The sequence below is a fragment of the Bubalus kerabau genome, chromosome 4, assembly GCF_029407905.1.
Source record: "Bubalus kerabau isolate K-KA32 ecotype Philippines breed swamp buffalo chromosome 4, PCC_UOA_SB_1v2, whole genome shotgun sequence".
In the NCBI taxonomy this organism is placed as follows: Eukaryota; Metazoa; Chordata; class Mammalia; order Artiodactyla; family Bovidae; genus Bubalus; species Bubalus kerabau.
Window position 1 is genome coordinate 84,188,062 of NC_073627.1, and position 13,947 is coordinate 84,202,008.

The following is a 13,947-nucleotide window of genomic DNA, read 5'->3' on the forward strand; positions in this document are numbered from 1 at the left end:
TTGCATGCTTGGCATGTAGATGACATAATTTTCAAATGTCTACTGTGATAATAGGAAACTATAGCAAAATAATTTAGGAAGTGGTAAGCTTTGTTTCCAAAACAATTCATTTAGTTATAAATTTAAATAACTAATTTAATCTTTGATATGGATGATGTTTAAAAAACAAGCTCACAATGTTAATGAAAGTTAGTGATCAATTCTCACAAACCAGTTTGAGCATCTCCATCACCCTACTGAATGAAATCCAAAACCTTTTGTCTGATTAACAAAATCCTTCCTAACCTATCTTCTATTCTTCTCTCTATGATCATCTCAAGTCTTTGAGTCCCTCTTTTCCAGCTCAACTTATTTCCCTTCTGAAGCTGGAGCACAACAAATCTTGGTCTTCTTGGAAATTTTGTATTCAGAGTAACTTGTGTGGTTGCATTTTTGTTGCAACTGAAAAGAGCTTAAGGGAAATGATTAATCCATTTATATTTATCTCAAACTTGGGATATTTTATAAATATATATAGATATAAAACATTTATAATTTAATATTTCATTTAACCAGTTATCAGTAAAGATAGGGACAAGAAATGCAGGAAATTACAAATCCACATATTTTTTAGTTCATTATGAGACACTCAATAATCCACAAATCCACATATTATTACAAATATCTGACATCAAGGGGACCTATTTTATTTCCATTATCTCAATATATTTCCCTACTTTCTTCCATATAACCCTAAATTTGTAATAAGGAGCTGATGATTTGAGCCACAGGCAGCTCCAGTTCTTGTTTTTTTCCTGACTATATCGAGCTTCTCCAATCTTCAGCTGCAAAGAATATAATCAGTCTGATTTTGGTATTGGCCATCTGGTGATGTCCATGTGTAGAGTAATCTCTTGTGTTGCTGGAAGAGGGTGTTTGCTACGGCCAGTGCATTCTCTTGGCAAAACTCTGTTAGCCTTTGCCCTGCTTCATTTTGTAATCCAAGGCCAAACTTGCCTGTTACTCCAAGTATCTTGATTTTCTACTTTTGCATTCCAGTCACTTATGAAAAAAAAGACATCTTTTTTTGGTGTTAGTTCTAGAAGATCTTGTAGGTCATCATAGAAATGGGCAACTTCATCTTCCTCAGCATTAGTGGTTGTGGCCTAGACTTGGATTACTGTGATGTTGAATGGTTTGCCTTGGAATCAAACTGAGATTATTCTGTCATTTTTGAGATTGCACCCAAGTACTGCGTTTCAGACTCTAGTTGACTATGAGGGCTACTCCATTTCTTCTAAGGGATTCTTGCCCAGTGTAGTAGATATAATGACCATCTGAATTAAATTCACCCATTCCCTTCCATTTTACTGATTCCTAAGATGTCAGTGTTCACTATTGCCATGTCCTGTTTGACCACGTCCAATTTAGCTTGATTCAGGACCTAACAGTCCAGGTTCCTATGCAGTGCTGTTCTTTACAACATCAGACTTCACTTTTACCACTAGACACATCCTCAATTTAAGTGTTGTTTCTGCTTTGGCCCAGCTGCTTTATTCTTTCTGGAGATATTAGTAATGGCCTTCTGCTCTTCCCCAATAGCATATTGGACATCTTCCAACTGTGGGGGGCTCATTTTCTGGTGTCATGTATTTTTGCCTTTTTGTACTATTAATGGGGTTTTTTGCGGCAATGATACTGGAGTAGTTTGTCATTTCTCCTCCAGTGGAACACATTTTCTCAGAACTCTCCACTATGACATGTCCATCTTGAGTGGCCCTGCATGGCTTGGCTCACAGCTTCATTGAGTTATGCAAGCCCCTTCACCAAGACAAGGCTGTGATCCATGAAGGGCTTATTTCTATTATATTTTTTATACATATTTCATATATTTCATCTGAGTCTTCTTAAATAATGTTAACTTTAGCTATTTCTTACCATTTTCTCAAGTCCTTTATATAACTTAACAGTTCTCCTTCTTGCTCTTAAATATTTTGTGGTAAATATCTGAAAATTTCATTTGGGTTAAGAATTATTTTTTTTTTCACTTTTTTACAGTAGGAAATCTACCCTCTGTAGAAAATATTGGGCTGTAATATCCTGTACCCATCCCTGGGGGCAAGGCTGTAGTCAGTGGCTGGTCTCCACTGAGGAACAAAGGCCCTGTCCCCATGCTCCATTTGGGGGTCATCCCAACTAGACTCCTTTAGGAATTTGTTGCAAATGCATCTCAGTTCCGTTAATTCCTTCACCTAATTTTTACTCTTCCCAGGGAATCTAAGAAATGGACTGTATTTTCCTTTACCGACACTCTACAGTGAAAACAAAGGAGGTTTATTTGGATAAGTTAGTGAAATTGCAACCACCTACACACTCTCCTTTCCAGCATGTGTACTTAGTTCTCAGTTGTGTCTGACTCTGCAGCCCCCATGGACTGAAGCCCACAGGGCCCTTTGTGCATGGGACTTCCCAGGCAAGAATACTGGAGTGGGTAGCCATTCCCTTCTCCAGTGGATCTTTCCGACCCAGGGATCAAAACTCTGTCTCCTTGAAAGTGGCTTCTTTACTGCTGAACCATCAGGGAAGCCCATTTCCAGCAACCTTCTACAGACTTCTTCAAAAATAATTGTTTTACTATTTCATACTACTCATTATTTGCCAAATTCAGCATTTCCATGATCACAATCCAGGGAGGTTCAAAGCAATTCCTGTTTGTTTAGAAGCACTTCTGTTTCTTTTCCTAACCACATAGTGTGAATGAAAACTCTAGCTAGAAATCCCTAAAATACCTTTAACCTGCTAGGTGCTTATTCTGTATTTAATATCTCTCTTTTGTCTCATTCTGACCCTCTCAGCTTTTTAGAAACCCGTACTATATATGAACTGCTTATCTTACATGGTTCGTTAGCTTCTTCATAATTATAAATTTAAATGAAATAATTAGATAAAGCACAAGGCAAAATTGTTCTTGGGTGTTTGATAAGGGGTGCTTTATTAATATTATCATACCTTGGGCACGTAAGTTAATCTATAAGAGGCTCATAATTCAGCAACCAGAGTCTGACAGTAAAGCAATAATCCTGGGAAAACAGTAGAGAAATACTCAATTTCAGAATGTTATACTTGAAACTGGCTGTGTACTGTGCTTAGTTGCTCAGTCATGTCTGACTCTTTGTGATCCCATGGACTGTAGCCACCAGGCTCCTCTGTCCATTGGGATTCCCCAGGCAAGAATACTGGAGTGGGTTGCCATTTCCTCCTCCAGGGGATCTTCCCAACCCAGGGATCGAACCCAGGTTTCCTACATTGTAGGTGGATTCTTTAGCATCTGAGCCACCAGGGAAGCCTATTTTTCTTAAAAATAGATTGTATGTATTTGGGGGGAAGGCCATTTCTATTATTTTCTCTCACCTTCATTTATGTTTTCTTAAATTGAGATGTAACTTACATATAGGGCTTCCCAGGTGGCTCAATAGTAAAGACTCCACCTGCAATGCAGAAGACACAGGTTCAACTGCTGAGTGGGGAAGATCCCCTGGAGAAGGAAATGGCAACCCACACCAGCATTCTTGCCTGGGAAGTCCCATGAACAGAGGAGTCTGGCAGGCTACCGTCCTTGGGATCACGACTAAACCAACAAATAAAAAAAAAAAATTACGTACAGCATTGTGTATGTTTAAGGTGGACAATCTTGATCTGATACATTTATAGATTGCATATGATTAACACTCTGCTGCTGCTGCTAAGTCACTTCAGTTGTGTCCGACTCTGTGCGACCCCATAGACAGCAGCCCACCAGGGTCCCCTGTCCCTGGGATTCTCCAGGCAAGAACACTGGAGTGGGTTGCCATTTCCTTCTCCAATGCATCAAAGTGAAAAGTGAAAGTGAAGTCGCTTAGTCGTGTCCAAGCCTCAGCAACCCCATGGACTGCAGCCTACCAGGCTCCTCCGTCCATGGGATTTTCCAGGCAAGAGTACTGGAGTGGGGTGCCATTGCCTTCTCCAGATTAACACTCTGGGGCTAGCTAAACCTCCATTATGTCACACAGTTAATTCTTTTTGTGATGAGAATATTTAAGATCTAACTTCTTAGCAACTTTGAAATATTCATTACAGCATCGTTAACTATAACCATAGTGCTGTACATAGATCTCCAGAGCTTACTTATCTTCTAACAGCACATCTGTACCATTTAGTTCAGATCTGCTCATTCCCCCAACCCCCAGCCCTGGTAACCACCAACCATTCTACTCTCTGTGTCTATGAATTCAGCTTTTCTAGATTCCACATGTAAGTGATAACATACAATATTCATTTACTCAGTCCTATAGCATACATAAATTAGTGTCAAAATTATTATATAAACTATATTCATGGATTTTTGATAGTATGGAATTTAACTTTGACACATTCTTGAAATATTTATTGAGAATTAACTTTGTGGCAGAAAACATTCTAAGCCCATTAAAATTTGTTTTCTCCTATAAAATGTATGACCATCTTGTATAGTGCAGAAAGAAAGTGAAGTGTTAGTTGCTCAGTTGTGTCTTGCTCTTTGCAACCCCATAGACTGTAGCCCACCAATCTCCTCTACCCATGGAATTCTCCAGGCAGGAATGCTGGGGTGGGTTGCCATTCCCTTCTCCAGCAGATCTTTCTGACCCAGAGATCAAACACAGGTCTCCCACACTGCAGGCAGATTCTTTACCATCCGAGCCCTCTGTATCATGCAGAATTAATATTATTTTCCCTACTTTTCAGGTACATGTATACATTTAGATTCTGAGTTTCAATTAATTTAAGTGTTTCTTAAAGTAGATGTAAGATTCAAACTCATGCTGTGCTTAGTTGCTCAGTCGCGTCTGACTCTTCGACCCTATGGACTGTAGCCTGCCAGGCTCCTCTGTCCGTGGGGATTCTCTAGGCAAGAATACTGGGGTAGGCTGCCATGCCGTCTTCCAGGGGAACTTCCCAACCTAGGGATCAAACCCAGGTTTCCCACATTGAGGATTCTTTACTGTCTAAGCCACCAGGGAAGCCCAAGATTCAAACTTAAGTCTTGCTAACTCTAAATCTTGTTATGTTTTTGGTAATCTTTATATACACTTATATTTAATTACGAGTAATCATAATTCTTACAAGTATATAAAATCACAAAAACTTACATAAACATCAGTAATTGAGTCAGTATCCATGTACTAATCACACTACTATTATAAGGAAGATAAGTATAGGCCACAGTGACAGCCCTCATTTTTCACATCATGAAAACATAAGAGTTTCAAAAGTTGGAAATACCTAGCACATAAAACATAAGATAATAAACAAACTGAGTCCTAGACTTCGAATTTCTAATTACCAAAGTGGTAATTTTTTCAAATTTTATTTTGGTATGTTTCAAAAAACTTGAGAACAATGCATTTAAAACAGATTATAATTTAGGATTTAAAAATGAAACAAGTGTAAATATTTAATATACCTTTGAGCAACTTTTATGTCATGGTTGTCATCCAGGTATGTACATAATAAAAAAAAATTAAATCATGCTGAGATACAATACACAGAATATGTGCTGAGAGAATTAAATGTGGCAGAAAATTATTAACAAATCAAAGACAAACATATTTTCGGTTCTGAAATGACTGTAAAGGTCAGTGAGTTTTGAACTCCTTCCTTTTCAATGATTTTATATTCCAAAGGGCATAATCTATTTGTTTTCAGTTTTATTTAGTCTATTGTCTTTTCGCTATGCTTTCTTCCCCACCAATGGTTACAAAAATAGCTATCCTAAGTAGAACCAAATAGTAATAACAAAGGTTTATACTTATTAGTCATTTAATATTAAAGGGATGAGTAAAATAAAAAAGAAATGCATATGAGATATTGAGCTTATTATAAGCATTATATTATTTGATTTTTCCAATAGAAGTGAAAGGAACTGTACCAGATTACTGGTCTTGTTTCCTCCTTTTTCTATACATTCACCTAGTCTACATTTTCCAGTCTCTCTTGTAGTTAGGCTCAGTCATATAGCCTACTGAGTAGTGGATCTCTACTAAGTTAGCCTCATAAACCTCTCATATGCTGACACTTTTGTTACTTTTTCTTGGAAGTTTTATATTAAACAATCTTAAAAGATCTATGTATTAAAAATAGAGAAGCCCCAAGATGACAAAAATGAAGATCTCTCAATCTTAGCAGAGGATAAGGTTAACTCCCCACTGTTTTGAGTTTGACTCTATGTGAAAAATCAATTTCTACTTTATTAAGCCTCTGAAATTTAGAGAATTATTATAGCAACTAGTGTTATCGTAATACTCTCATCCTCATTTTAACAATTATGGAAATTAAAAACTAGATAGCTTTCTTCCCTTGGCATGTTAGTTGCTCAGTCATGTCCCACTCTTTGCTAATCCATGGACTGTAGCCTGCCAGGCTCCTCTGTCCATGGAACTCTCCAGGCAAGAATACTGGAGTGGGTAGCCATGCTCTTCTCCAAGGTATCTTTTTGACTGAGGAATTGAACCCAGGTCTTCTGCATTACAGGCAGATTCTTTACCATCTGAACCACCAGAGGTAGATTCTACCAAATTTTTGCCCTGGACTAAGGAGTGAGATGGAGAAGGCAATGGCACCCCACTCCAGTACTCTTGCCTGGAAAATCCCATGGACAGAGGAGCCTGGGCTGCAGTCCATAGGGTCGCTAGGAGTCGGACACGACTGAGCGACTTCACTTTCACTTTTCACTTTGATGCATTGGAGAAGGAAATGGCAACCCACTCCAGTGTTCTTGCCTGGAGAATCCCAGGGATGGCGGAGCCTGGTGGGCTGCTGTCTCTGGGGTCACACAGAGTCGGACACGACTGAAGCAACTTAGCAGCAGCACCAGCAAGGAGTGAGAAAATATCCTTCTTTATACTTCCATTCACCATTCTAGATAAAGTAAGCATTAACTTACCTTCTGTAGATCTATATATTTTTAAGCTTCTCTCTGTGTGTGAGTATTGAGTCACTGTGTGGTTATTTTTATTTATTTGGTTAGTGTAGATGTACATAGCTTATAACTGCATTACCTGCATTCCATTATTTTTGCTTAGTTTTCACTTACTTCCTTATTTTATTTCAGTGCTAGTCCATTTTGTATATTTCGCCCTTTTACCGCTATCAACAGACTCTCTGATTATGTAGAGTTTTATCTCCTTCCATATCCTGGCTTTTTTTTTGGTCTGCCATTTTCAATTCCCTTTAATGATCTTCAGTGGCCATTGCTCACAGATTATGAAGTTTTTATGAGTGGAATAAATTAAAAGGCTTAAAACCATTCTCAGGATAGGTTTTATAGTTGGGATTCTGGTAATGAAGGAACAAAAGAACAGATAAAGAAATGGGATAATTGGTTACAGAGGTTGATGATTTTATTTCCCTTTGATAGACTAATAGATTGAAAACAATTGTATAAAGTATATAGAAGGAAATGCCTTCATAAAATCATGTAACTTGACAATAATTTAGAATGGAGGTATAATAAAGCCACACATCCTCAATCTGCTTATTTATAAACTTTACCCCATCAGCATCTTTCTCTATCCTCCATCCCGTCAGTGGTATAGCTACTTCCTGAGTTAGAAAACCATAATGGATCTCTATATCATACAGAGTTTGGAGGACTTATTCATTTTTCCTGCAAAAGTTAAATAAAGTGCAAAACTTTCAGCCCATCAATCCTTTAGCAAGCTGTCCAAGGTGACATTTCATTAGCACATTTTGTCAGTGGATAAATCGTACAGCATGCTCTGAAGGGAAGGTGGAAAACATCTAGTCCTTTTTCATTAGATCCATCTGAACTTGAACCACTGGAGATTACACACAAAAAGCACATGAGACAGAAGAAGCGCTAGCCTGTCTATAAACTGCATTAATCATTCATTCCCTTCAGAGTGTCTTAAGTCAGTGCCATGTCTCTGGTTAAGCCCCAAACTGGCTATTCAATTTTGAGCTGCACGACAGATACATTTCAAGGAAAATCAGAGACATAATGACTCCTGCCAGGCTTGATAAAGTCCTCATTCATCAATTAAGAGGTTCCAATAAGCTAAGATGGATATGGAAAAATAAGGAAACTTGTATGACAACACTTGCTGATTTTCTCTCTTTCTCTGTTTGCTGAATTCTGGGAATAGGGATCACAAAGGCTTCCTAAAAAACCTGGATTCAGAAGAAGTCCTACCATCTGAGGAAAGAGGGTTCCCTTCATATTCTGCCAAGAGCAGGCTCTATTCAGAATCAACTGACAAAGAAAAGTTTTATGGGCACCTTTATAATTCTCGAATGAAGTGGTTTTAATTCACTTAAAGTTCTCACTCTTTTTTGTCCTGTTGAGCATGAAAGTCTATGGAAACAGGAGTTCACCCTTTATTCTCATGATTTCAATTTTTTTGGATCAAACCAGAGTGCTAGGAATGTTTCCCAGGTTTAAATAGCTGTAATGTCAAAATGTTTCTGAAACATATGCTCAAATACAAAATTTTGCTCTACAATTCCATCCAGAGTATATTTCAAATCAAGAGTGTTTTGTTTGTTTGAATGGGGAGAATATATCTTCTTTATAAAATGTACAGCATTTTCATTAAAGAAATTATCAAAGTGAATGAAAACTGATTGTAACTGGAAGCTATACCAAAAAACTAATAAGCCCAATATCTGGTTAGTTCCTACATGTACTGTAGGGAGTAGCCAGTACTATTAAAAAGTATCCAATATCACTGAGGTCAGGATTTTTAAATCAATGAGAAGTGTGAGGAAAGAAAATATAATTTATATTGTTTACTTACATGAACCCACAGAGCTAGTCAGTCAACAGATAAATACCCAAGATCTCATGGAGCCAAAGGTAACATTTGGCATTATTGTGAGACTGCGTCATGATTAAACTGTATTTCAAATTCTTCAAAGTGCTTTGTTACAATTTTAAAAAAAATTGTTTTCAAACTGTGCTCCTAGGAGCATCATATAGCTATTCCCCAAGTGTTCTAGAGCAAAGAGGACAGGTGGAAGCTTGGGTGGGGTTTGTGGGAAGCCCTCTGAAAACAACTGAAATGGTCATGCTGCTAAGTCGCTTCAGTCGAGTCCAACTCTATGCGACCCCATAGACGGCAGCCCACCAGGCTCTGCTGTCCCTGGGATTCTCCAGGCAAGAATACTGGAATGGGTTGCCATTTCCTCCTCCAATGCATGAAAGTAAAAAGTGAAAATGAAGTTGCTTTACTGGTACATAAAGGGCTTCCTACTAAGGTTTTCTTTGGATAAAAATTTTGTACCTAAGATCCATTAGAAAATCACTGTACTAATTCAATTGAGAACGTCTTGTTTCCTTTTTACTGCCACAAGACACAATGTATTTTAAAACACAAGCAGAAATGTCCATATCTGAATGTAAGCCAACCACTGGCTGAGAAAATTTGGATGGAATATCTTTATTGCATAATGGAATTACTGAAATTGGTTTGATGATCAGTAGCATAGCCAACATCAACCCATTTGTTAAAGTGATTAATCACAGTCTGTTATTAAGCACTTTCCAATTTTTTTTTCCTCTTAGCATTTTGTCTTATTAAATCGAACTTAAATATCTTCTTGATCTTTTTTAATTGTGAGAGTAAGTAAACATTTACTTATCTTGATATGAGTTGTTTCCTGGGGCCTATACCTTATATTTATTAAGTAATTTTTATTTTTATAAAGTGTCTTCATGGCAATTTCATTTGATTTTCACAACTGTGAATTTAACATAGAGTCTAGTCAAGCTTTAAAATCGTACTGCCCAAGTCCATTGGCTAAATCAAGTGGCAGAGCTAGAAACTGGTCTGGACCATCTCTCTCAGATCTTGAACTCTCCACACATGAACTTTCTGTTTCTAAATAGGTCTAGTTCCAGAAGACTTAGGTGTGCTTATATTGCAAATAGCGATATTCCATCACCACATAGATATGGATTAAAAAGAGTGGTAGAATAGTGGCCAAAACAGAAGGCCTAGGAAACTTCAGCCACATGCATACCCAGACTCTTTTATTATACTTTGTAAAGTCATTACAAACAACAACACCTTCAACAGGGACACTTTACATATTCTTCATGTCTCATATGTACAAATAGAAATCTCCTTACTTGACACCCGAGGCAAAGATAGTCCCAAAACAAGATCAGTTCAGTTCAGTTCAGTCATTCAGTCATGTTTGACTCTCTGTGACCACATGGACTGCAGCATGCCAGGCTTCCCTGTCCATTACTAATTCCTGGAGCCTACTCAAACTCATGTCCATGATGCCATCCAACCATCCCATCTCTGTTGTGCTCTTCTCCTCCTGCCTTCAATCTTTCCGAGCATCAGGGTCTTTTCCGGTGAGTCAGTTCTTCACATCAGGTGGCCAAAGGATTGGAGTTTCAGCTTCTGCATCAGTCCTTCCAATGAATATTCAGGACCTATTTCCTTTGGGATGGACTGGTTGCATCTCCTTGCAGTCCAAGGGACTCTCAAGAGTCTTGTCTAACACCACAGTTCGAAAGCATCAATTCTTCAGTGCTCAGCTTTCTTTATAGCTCAACTCTCACATCCATACATGACTACTGGAAAGCCATAGCTTTGACTAGACAGACCTTTGTTGGCAAAGTAATGTCTCTGCTTTTTAATATGCTGTCTCCGTTGGTCATAGCTTTTCTTCCAAGAAGCACGCGTCTTTTAACTTCATGGCTGCAGCCACCATCTGCAGTGATTTTGGAGCCCCCTAAAATAAAGTCTGTCTCTGTTTCCACTGTTTCCCCATCCCTTTGCCAAGAAGTGATGGGATCAGATGCCATGATCTTAGTTTTTCTGAATGTTGATTTTTAAGCCAACTTTTTAACTCTCCTCTTTCACTTGCATCAAGAAGCTTTTTATTTCTTCTTCGCTTTATGCCATAAGGGTCGTGTCACTGCATATCTGAAGTTATTGATATTTCTCCTGGCAATCTTGATTAGAGCTTGTGCTTCATCCAACCCAATTTTCTCATGATGTACTCTGCATATAAGTTAAATAAGCATGGTGACAATATACAGCTTTGATGTACTCTTTTCCTGATTTGGAACCAGTCTGTTGTTCCATGTCCAGTTCTAACTGTTGCTTCCTGACCTGCATACAGATTTCTCAAGAGGCAGGTCAAGTGGTCTGGTATTCCCATCTCTTTGACAATTTTCCACAGTTCGTTGTGATCCACACAGTCAAAGGCTTTGTCATAGTCAATAAAGCAGATGTTTTTCTAGAACTCTCTTACTTTTTTGACAATCCAACGGATGTTGGCAATTTTCTCTCTTGTTCCTCTGCCTTTTCTAAATCCAGCTTGAACATCTGGAAGTTCATGGTTGACACACTGTTGAAGCCTGGCTTGGGGAATGTTGAGCATTACTAGGGTTTGGGATGTTGCAATTGTACAGTTGTTTAAGCATTCTTTGGCATTGCCTCTCTTTGGGATTGGAATGAAAACTGGCCTTTTCCAGTCCTGTGGCCACTTTTGAGTTCTCCAAATTTGCTGGCATATTGAGTGCAGCACTTTCACAGCATCATCTTTTAGGATTTGAAATAGCTCAGCTGGAATTCTATCACCTCCACTAGCTTTGTTCGTAGTGATGCTTCCTAAGGCCCACTTGACTTTGCATTCCAGGCTGTCTGGCTGTGAGTGAGTGATCACATCATTGTGATTATCTGGGTCATGAAGATCTTTTTTTGTATATTTCTTCTGTGCATTCTTGCCACTTCTTAATATCTTCTGCTTCTGTTAGGTCCATACCATTTCTGTCCTTTATTAAGGCCATCTTTGCATGAAATGTTCCCTTGGTATCTCTAATTTTCTTGAAGAAATCTCTAGTCTTTCTCATTCTATTGTTTTCCTCTATTTCTTTGCACTGTTCACTGAGGAAGGCTTTCTTATCTCTCCTCGCTCCTCTTTGAAACTCTGATTGAAATGGGTATATCTTTCATTTTCTCCTTTGCCTTTTGCTTCTCTTCTTTTCACAGCTATTTGTAAGGCCTCATCAGACAACCATTTTGCCTTTTTGCATTTCTTTTCCTTGGGGATGGTCTTGATCCCTGCATCCTGTACAATGTCATGAACCTCCATTCATAGTTCTTCAGGCACTCTGTCTGTCAGATCTAATCCCTTGAATCTATTTCTCATTTCTGCTGTATAATCATAAGGGATTTGATTTAGGTCATACCTGAATGGTGTAGTGGTTTTCCCTACTTTCTTCAATATAAGCCTGAATTTGGCAATAAGGAGATCCTGATCTGAGCCACTGTCAGCTTCCAGTTTTGTTTTTGCTGACTGTATAAAGCTTCTTCATCTTTGGCTACAAAGAATATAATCAATCTGATTTCAGTATTGAGTATCTGGTGATGTCCATGTGTAGAATCTTCTCTTGTGTTGTTGGAAGAGGGTGTTTCCTATGACCAGTGCATTTTCTTGGCCAAACTCTGCTAGCCTTTGCCCTGCTTCATTCTGTACTCTAAGGCCAAATTTACCTGTTATTCAAGGTATTTCTTGACTTCCTACTTTTGCCTTCCAGTCCCCTATAATGAAAAGGACATCTTTTTTGGGTGTTAGTTCTAGAAGGTCTTGTAGGTCCTCATAGAACAAAACAAGATAGTAATTGAATACTATAAGTATGTTGGGCTTGGAAACACCTTGGAATGCTCCATGTTTTTAGTCAGATTGATGCTTTGAATGTTTAAAGGAATTAATCTGAGACATGTTAGAAAAGAAAATCTTATGTCACTTGGGAGGTTATTCACATTGATAAAAAATATTGAGGGTTTTAGTCATATTATTTAGTATTAGTTGCATTGTTGTTATTGTTTTGAAGTGAAAGTGAAGTCGCTCAGTCGTGTCTGACTCTGCGACTCCATGGACTATCGCCTGAGGGACTGTCACCTACACCAGGCTCCTCAGGCGACAGTCCATGGAGTTTTTCAGGCAAGAGTAGTACTGGAGTGGGTTGCCATTTCCTTCTCCAGGGGATCTTCCCGACCCAGGGATTGAACCTGAGTCTCCCGCATTGCAGGCAAACACGTTATAGCCAGTGGAGTCAGGTTGGTTAGTGTCAGAGTGTGGGCAGTGTGTTAGCTGTTCCTGCACCTAGATGTCTTGGTTCAGATACTGTTATTTTAAATGACCCGGTCACCTATACATTGTTTTAGAAGAATACTTTCCATCCACAAATATTTTTTTTTCCCATTAATAAATAAATTTGCTGCTACTGCTGCTAAGTCACTTCAGTCGTGTCTGACTCTGTGTGACCCCATAGATGGTAGCCCATCAGGCTCCATTATCCCTGGGATTCTCCAGGCAAGAACACTGGAGTGGGTTGCCATTTCCTTCTCCAGTGCATGAAAGTGAAAAGTGAAAGTGAAGTCGCTGAGTCGTGTCCAACTCTCAGCGACCCCATGGACTGCAGCCTACCAGGCTCCTCCATCCATGGGATTTTCCAGGCAAGAGTACTGGAGTGTGGTGCCATTGCCTTCTCGGAAATAAATTTGATGTTTGTCTAATTGTTATACCTGAAATAACCTCACTGAGGTAGGAAGATTACTAAACAGGAAATCAGAACCTCCACAACCTGTTCACTGGTAGTTTTCAAGTAACTTTTAATCTTGGGTTGGTCTCTGGTCCTCAGTTTCCTCACTTATGAGTTGAGTGTACTCAATGCATCTAAGGTAACTAAAACTTTAAAAATTTTGCATGAATAATTTGTGAAATCATGAAAAAACACAGATCCGATATTCCTCCTCTCTATTGTCAATTCACTGTTTTCTTTGATTATGTCATGCTGTTTATAACAGAATCCTCACAGGGGAGCAGGGACACATATCTTTCCTTTGGTCACACTGCAAAGATCAGCACAAAGCATGCATGAACACCAGAATGAACAGAAATTTACTT

The 13,947-nt window shown here is 38.6% G+C and overlaps 2 long non-coding RNA genes across 2 annotated transcripts in view; one reads left to right on the forward strand and one right to left on the reverse strand.

Annotated features, from left to right (window-relative positions):
* Positions 1–13,947, forward strand: part of LOC129649904 (uncharacterized) — a 60,499-nt gene that overhangs the window by 45,201 nt on the left and 1,351 nt on the right. The gene's annotated exons all lie outside the window — the stretch shown is intronic.
* LOC129649903 (uncharacterized) overlaps positions 11,853–13,947 on the reverse strand; it is a 358,650-nt gene continuing 356,555 nt past the window's right edge. The window contains exon 6 of the long non-coding RNA XR_008713420.1: positions 11,853–12,578. This is a non-coding gene — a long non-coding RNA (uncharacterized LOC129649903). The remainder of the gene's footprint in view (positions 12,579–13,947) is intronic.